Here is an 8629-nt window from a genome sequence, read left to right as displayed (position 1 = left end):
TCCTTCCTCCAGCTCTCCAGCCATACCACCTGAGACCAAAGCATCATAGGGGGCTGGTTAGGAGTCTGGCTTTCAAGTCAAGTCTCTGCATGAGTGGAAATCCTCCTCTTTACCACTTTTTTCATTATTCTTGGAGTTGCTCAGCCTCTATGTGCAATAGATTCTTTCTCTGAAAAACAGATATAATAATTATATACACTTCATAGAATCATTGTGAGGATTAAAGGAAATAATATATAAAGCCTGTGAAGCAATAAGTATTGACTAGTGCAAAGGATATCACTATTTGCATTTGAAATGAGAATCTTAAATCAAGCAAGATAATTTAGTAGATATGTTCCTACTGTTTACAGTATTTATTGAGTTAAAATATGGCTTTCAGAAATCTCAAGGTCTTAAGAATGTTAGAGTGCTTGGAAAGAGGCCTCTAAACCAAAATACTTAAAAATATGAAGCTCCCATTGGTAAAGAGGCAAAGAATTTGAATCTTTTGCATGAAGGATACCTTGTTATCAGGGCCATGACATATCATGAATAAATGACATATCTAAAGGAAAAGCTAAAAGTTATGTCAACTAAACAGGGCTTTAAGCCTATATGTCTGTTTTCTGGCAAAGGTTTAACGAATAAAGAAATAAATGTGTGCTAACAACTGACTGCTTCTGTACTAAGACCTGGCTACAGGCTAAAAAACCACAGGCTTCACTGTCCCTTTTCAAAGGGAAAAGGCATTTTCAATGCTAACAGCATTGACTGCTGGGTTTTGAATGAAAAGAAGGTGTAGACTGAGCCAATCTCTTATTTGACTTGAGTAGTTCTTTAAAATACTTTATATTCCATTTATATTATATTTATATTTTAGGTATGTTTATATAAACATCTTTTTGTTCAAAAGTTAGTAAAAATATGCTGTTTAGTAAACAATGAGAAATTCAACTTTTAACTTTATAATTAAGAATTCTAAACCTTATGTGGTGAGGGTGCAGTTACCTCACAGTGTGAAGTAGAATACTATCATGACATATTTTTTGAAAGTATTATGGAATTTTTCAAACCTACATAAAAATAGAGGAGATATCATGACCCACTTGGCTTCAACAATTATCAACATGTTAGTTTATTTTATCTATTCTTTCCCTCACTTTCTTTTTTAACTCAAATATTTTAAAGCAAATTACAGACGTGTTTTACTTTACTTGACCACATTTAAACTCCTTGATTTTCTCAAAGGTGTTTTTTAGCAGTTGAGTCTTAGGAAATCTAGATGCAAACAAAGTCCATACTATTAAGGAAAAAAAAATCCCAAACTTGGACATAGACAAACTGATGACTGTGTGTCCTTTCTGTGTAACATTGGAGTGTTTTCCAACAGGCCCATAGAAGAATTATCTCATTCTCTAGTGTAGCTTTACTGTGACTTGTTATTTTAGAGTATTTAGTGTACTCTTTAAGGGTAGATGTGAATTTATAGAAAAATGACACAGATGCAAATGCTTCTTGGTCAATAGCAATGTAAATGAATATTGGTCAGTAGAGATATAAAATATGTATGTCCAGTGCCCATGTATATTGAGTCTTTTGAATTCTTTTTGCAATAATTCTTTTTTACTTGTTCCCTTTATCCTTCCTTGATAAATGCTCACTTGACATGTGTATAGGACCATTGTTTTTAAGTTTCTAAAAATTATACTTTGACAATACATTATGTTTTATTATTATGTCTTTTAATCCTCCTCTTATTTATAGCAATCCACCCTCCCTTTAGCTTCATACTGCTAATTTGTTGAAGAAACCAGTTCATTTATCCTGTAAAATATTCCAGTCTGGATTTATCTGGATTCCTCATAATGTCCATTAACTTGTATCTCTGTCTTTTGTATTTCTTGTAGCTCATTCTTAGATCTAGAGGCTCTATCAGATTTGGGTCCCATTTATTAAGGCAAGAAATATTTCATAAGTGTTCCTGTACCTACTGCAGCACACAGAGAAGTATATGACCTACACCCCACTTTGAATGATGGAAAGTTTGATGAAAGGTTCAGGTATTATCATCCTCATCACTCCTTCCCCATGGGATTTGTTATGAATTTATTGTTTCTCAGCTCCAAAAATGCACCTGAGCCCTTTAAATATTTTTCCTTTGCCAGCCTGCAGAGAGCTTTGGCACTAGAGAGCAGTAGAGAGTCATTGCAGGAAAAATGATTTTGACTTCCTGTGTTACAGGTACCTTCTCAGAGTTTCTGGCCTGTCTTGATTTTTTTTGATGAAGAGAAGTTCTTCATTCTAAAGTAGCCAAATTTATCGGTCTTTATGTTGTGGACTCTGTGTCTAGTTTAATAAATTCTTTCCTGTCCTGAGATCACAAAAATAATCTCCAATATTATTTTATAAAGTTTAAAAGTTTTATCTTTTAAATTTAAGCCTTTAGTATATCTGGATTAATTAATTTTTATGTTTGGAACAAGATATGGATTTGTTTCTCTTTCCTTGATGGTTATCTGATTATCCCAGGACCATCTATTGCATAGCTCCTCATTGCCTCACTGCCAGCTCTAATCATATGCTATTTATCCATTTGGTTATTCTCCAATACTTATTGAGTACCTTCTTTGTGCTAAGTCCTTTCATAGATGCTGGGGCTCCAGCAGAACAAGACAGACAAAAATTTCAGGGGAGCTAGCATTCAATTGGGGGAAGACAAATAATGGACGAAATATAAATTAAATATTTGTTATGTTACATGTTGATAAAGGAGCCCTATGGACAGTTCACACAGCAAGGGAAAACAAAATAGCCTTAAAGATTAAAAAATGCTCAAACTAACTCATAATAAAGCAGCAAATAAAATAACTATACAGGGATTTTTTTTTTTTTGCTCCTGTCAGAATGGCAAAAATTGAAAAGTTTGGCGTATACTTGATTGGCAAGGTTGTGAAGAAACAAGCCCTCCTCCTTTCATTTATTGCTTGTAGAATCCAACTTAGGAAAAACATTTGGAAAAACATTAGGAAAACAATTGTCAATGTATGTCAAAATTGTAGATGTATATACCCTTAAACCCTGCAATTCCATAGTTCCATTTCTTGGAATTCATTCTACAGATATGCTTGTATACATGCAAAACATAATATAATTTTGTTCATTGCAGTTTGTCTTAACAAAAGATTGGGAAAAATCCATGCATCCATCAGTTTTGGACTGGCTAAAATTTTATGCACACATTTACACACACACACACACACACACACAGGAATACTACACAATGAAAAGCCAATCACAATGCAGGAGTTCTCTGTGTACTTTTAGTAAGATCTCAAAGATATATTGCAAGTGGAAAGAGTAAGATGAAAAACTGTGTAGAATAGGTTAGCTTTGTGCTTAAAAAAAAAAAAACAGAGATGGAGAGGTGGGAACCAAGTATCTCTTGATATTTTCATAAACTGGAAGGTACACAAGAAACTGAAGAAGATGGTTCCCTATTTAGGATTGAGGCTTGAACTGGACAGATGGTGGGAGGGATTGTAAGCAAGACCCTTCAGTGTCTCTATTGTGGCAAAGAGTGCTTCTTCAGGCAAATAAACAAGGGAATGGTGTCAGCATAATGTGGAATCTGCATTGTGTCACGTGTATCTGTCCCAGTACGTGAATGTTTTGCGCTGAGTAGCAGCAGCTGAATGCAAAGTACCAAAAGCAATAGAGCCAAACAAGCTGAGGGAATATGATGCTTAGATGATGCCATTCACCCCGCCTCCTTCCTCTCCACTCAGTTGAACACATTCTCTGTCTTGAAGTGCTTATGAAATAATTATCCTGATCTTGAATTTTTTGAGGACAAGACTAGTAAGGTGCTGCTGCAGTCTGATTCTACACAGGAGGGGCAACAACTTTTTTTGCTGATGCACTCCTCAAAAGCACAGGAGAAAAATGTCATCAGGCTGCCTTACAAGAGCTTTCCTAGGTGTCTTCTGCTGAAATGCTTTTGCAGTGATAGAAAAAGATGATTGTGGTGTAGTCTGTGCTTTGTGGGAGAAGATTGTAACTCTGTAAGCTGATTCTAAATGAAAAAAGGTAGTAAGACAGCCCAGAAATGCTAGTGCAGAAGAAACAACCACAAACAATGAGCCAAAGCCACCAGCATTGGAACCTACTTTTTGTGCAAAATCTCAGCTGCTTCTCCTGCAGCTTCTGTTGGTGATGACCCCCTGCTTTGTTTCCATAAACCACCAGCTTCCATCTTTCCTCACCTAGTCAAAGTAGCTTTATTTGTTTTCAATAATGGTAAAGTCCTTTACCTCATATTATAACCTTTGTCTATTAGCTGTTCAACGAGTGTTTTAAAAACGATGCTATTGTTTTTATTTGGATTGTTTTGTTACTGTTATGGTTACCAAAATGTGGAGATTCTGAGCTGTTTGGCAAAACCCTATTTTCCTCATAAACCCTCTTATTTCTGTGGTTTTATATGTATACCATCAGATTTTAAAATCACATGAGTCCTTTGCTATTCAAAATTTTTAAACAAAGAAAATAAATAAACTATAGGAAGAGTTAAAAATTAAAAAGCCTATACTCCCACCACAGTGGAACTAACACATAGCAGGATGAGAATGCCAGGCTGGAGAGGGACAGCTTTCCCTCTGACCAGAGGATCTGCCTTCCTTGTGGCCCACGGACAGCTGGCAGCTGCTGCGCAAAGGCCTGTCCTGCTCCACAGGGAGAAAGCTCACGAGGTCCAAAGGCTGGGCACTGGCAGGTGCTGGAAGAATCTCATTGCCAGAGACTCTGGGGAGGTTGGTTACAGATGCCCAACGTTCTGTGAGGCCTGAACAGGGCAGGGAGACCAATAGCAGGACTTTCTTTTTTTAAATATATATTTATTTATTTGGCTACCTGGGGTCTTAGAAGCAGAACGCAGATCTTCTATCTTCGTTGTGGCACACAGGATCTTTAGTAACAGCATAAGGGATCTATAGTTCCCAGACCAGGGATCAAACCTGGGCCCTCTGCACTGAGAGTGCAGAGTCTTAGCCACTAGACCACCAGGAAAGTTTCAGCACTCCCTTACTGTTGCTTTTGCAACTTCTTGTTATTAATACCAGAGTCCCCGTCAAACTTTGTTATTTATCTGGGAATTTGGTAGAAATGTGCTGCCCCCAATATCCAAACAGGTTAATCAGATACTGGCAGGAGGATGAGGGCACTTTTTTTTTTATAGTTGAAGGCTGTAGGGCTAACAGTTTATACTCTCTGGGTTGTGGAATGTCTCTTCGGGCTCTACCCAAATGACTCCTAAGGAAGGCACAGAACCCCGGGTTTTATCTTCACTCAAGGCCCACCCAGCCTTAATCAGAGGCTCTAGGAGAGAGTCTGATCCTTGTCTAGTCCAGCTTCTATTGATTCTAGGTGTTTCTTGAATAGTGACTGTGTCACTTTAAGCTCTGCCTCTCTCTTCACATTGCCTCTTCCTTTTCTTCATGTTTCTCTTATAAGGACATTTGGATTGGATTTAGGGTCCAGCCTGATAGTCCAGGATGGTCTCATCTAAAGATGTGTTTTCCAAAAAAGTTAAACTTCATGGGTTCTGGGGATTCAAACATAGGCATATCTTTTTTTTGCGGGGGGGGGTGGTGGCCACCATTCAACCCACCACTGGGGAGGACAGCCCATAACAGGAAGGAGTGGGCCACTTCTCTAATCCAAGAAAATGCAGAGCAATCTGAGTTGTCAAGTCTTTATCTGGCTTTGGTGGCAGAGTAATGCTGGCTTCACAGAGCCTGATTAGGCTGTCTGGCCTAGAAGTAGTAGAGATGTAAGTTTTATGCAAAAATGTTTTTTCATGACTACTCTGATCTTCTTCATCTTTTGTCCCCCTATTTGGTTTTGGGATTCATATTTGCCCTCACAAATCTGAATTCAATTAGGGAGGTTATATGTGACAAGACAGGATTAGTTGGTTATAGGTGACACTGTACTTTGCCAACATGCATGCTTAGTCTGAGGTAGAAAATAATGGGGTTCCTGGCATCATATGAAGAGTCGCTAAAGGGAAAAATATCAAAGAATTCTGGGATATCAATGGGTATGGCTGTCCAGATTGGTGGGACTCCAGTGGCCCATGAGCTCTCCAAAATGCTGGAATTTTGAGGTGGGGTGGAGCACTCGGATTTTCAAAAGGGCAAAAGCAAATCAATGGTGAAAACGGAAGCAGCACCTGCCTCTGCATGGATGAACCCCGCCTCGGGCCGCACACCGTCCCCCTCACTCCCACAGTACAAAGGATAAGATCTTCACCAGCATTCTGTAGGGTATTTGCTTTCCAGAGTGATTTTCATTTATTTACCTGACCTCAATGAATCCTTTCTGCAGTCCTCTGGGATGTACGGGTTATTATTATTATCCCCCCCGTATGGGAATGATGGTGGTGCTGGTGGAGAGCTTCATGGCTGGGTTAAGGCCAACTGATGCCCTAAGAACAGCTTTACAGTGGTGCCCCCTTGGCTTTTCCATGGTTTAACATGGCATCTTAAGAATACTGAGCCTTTCTGTCCTATTAATATAGTGTATTTCACCATTTACTTAGATCCTCTTTGATTTCTTTCATGTTTTTTGTGCTTTATTAGCTTACAGCATAGAGATCTTACACATATTTTGTAAGATTTGTATTTAAGTATTTCGTGTTTTATGGTATTGTTGTAAATGGTACTTTTAAAAAAATTGTCCATCTTCACTAGTTCATTTATTTGTGTATATTAACAAACAATTTTTAAAGTGTTGACCCAGTATCGTGTGACTTTGTGAAACTCGTTTACTCTGCTTCGTTTTTGTAGGATCTTTGGCATTTTCTCCCCCCCTAGACTTTATTGAGCTCTAATTGATATATAAATTTAAAGTGCTTTCTCGGGCAGCACAGTGGTAAAGAATCTGCCTGCCAATGCAAGAGACACAGGTTAGATCCCTGGGTTGGGAAGATCCCCTGGAGTAGGAAAAGGCAACCCACTCCAGTATCATTGCCTGGAAAATTCTATAGACAGAGGAGCCTGGCAGGCTACAGTCCGTGGGGTCACAAAGAGTTGCACACGACTGAGGGACTGAGGGACTGAGCGCAAGTTCAAAGTGTGCAGCGTGCTGATTTGAAACAAATATATTACAGTATGATTACAGTCATTGTGTTAGCTAGCACCACCACTGCATCACATAATTACCGTTTATTTTTTGTGGTGAGAAGATTTAAGATCTACTCTCTTAGCAGTTTTCAATTATACAGTACAATACTGTTACCTGTGATCACAATGCAGTGCATTAGGCTCCTGGAACTTGTTCATCTTCTCACTGGAAGTTTGTACCCTTTGACCAACATCTTCCTGATTCCCCCACTCTCCTAGTCCCTGGTAACCTCAATTCTATACTCTATTTCTGTGAGTTGTGTTTTTTAGATTCCACGTAAGTGATATAATACAGTATTTGCCATTCTCTGTCTGAATTATTTCACTTAACATTGTGCCCTCAAGGTCTATCCAAGTTGTCACAAATGGCAGGATTTTCTTCTTTCTCATGGCTGAATGGAGAAGGCAATGGCAACCCACTCCAGCACTCTTGCCTGGAAAATCCCATGGACAGAGGAGCCTGGTAGGCTGCAGTCCATGGGGTCGCTAAGAGTCTGACACAACTGAGCGACTTCACTTTCACTTTTCACTTTCATGCATTGGAGAAGGAAATGGCGACCCATTCCAGTATTATTGCCTGGAGAATCCCAGGGACGGGGGAGCCTGGTGGGCTGCCGTCTATGGGGTCACACAGAGTCGGACATGACTGAAGCGACTCAGCAGCAGCAGCATGGCTGAATAATATCCCATTAGATATATTATACTGTATATTAGGGCTTCCCTGGTGACTCAGTGGTAAAGAACTCACCTGTAATGAAAGGGATGCAGGTTTGATTCCTGGGTCAGAAAGATTCTCTGGAGAAGGGAGTGGCAACCCACTGCAGTATTCTTGCCTAGGAAAATCCCATGGACAGAGGAGCCTGGTGGGCTATAGTCCATGGGGTCACAATAGTGTCAGACATGACTTAGCTACTAAACAAAAACAAAATTTTATATTATATTAACATATGGAGGGCTTCTCAGGTGGCTCAGTGGTAAAGAATCTGCCTGCCCATGCAGGAGACACAGAAGTGGGTTTGATCCCTGGGTTGGGAAGATCCCCTGAAGGAGGAAATGACAACCCACTCGAGTATTCTTGCCTAGAAATTCCATGGACAGAGGAGCCTGACGGGCTACAGTCCATGGGTCACCAAGAGTCAGACATGACTGAGCAACTGAGCACACGTGCCCATTAATATATATATCACACCTTCTCTATCCATTCATTCATAGATGGACACTTAGGTTGTTTCCATATCTTGCCTATCATGAATAATACTGCCAAAACATGGGAGTGCAGATATCTCTTTGATATCCTGTTTTTATTTCCTTTGAATATGTACTCAGAAGTTGGATTGCTGCATCTATTGGTAGTTCTATTTTTGCTTGTTTGAGAAATCTAATAAACCAAGCTCATAGATACAGAGAACAGATTGGTGGTTGTCAGAGGTGGGAGTAGGGTGGGTAAAATGCATGAAGGTAGTCAA

The sequence above is a fragment of the Giraffa tippelskirchi genome, chromosome 8, assembly GCF_054371585.1.
Source record: "Giraffa tippelskirchi isolate mGirTip1 chromosome 8, T2T-mGirTip1v1.2.pri, whole genome shotgun sequence".
Taxonomy (NCBI): Eukaryota; Metazoa; Chordata; class Mammalia; order Artiodactyla; family Giraffidae; genus Giraffa; species Giraffa tippelskirchi.
The sequence above is the reverse complement of the archived record's forward strand: the minus strand, read 5'-3'. Positions refer to the sequence as shown.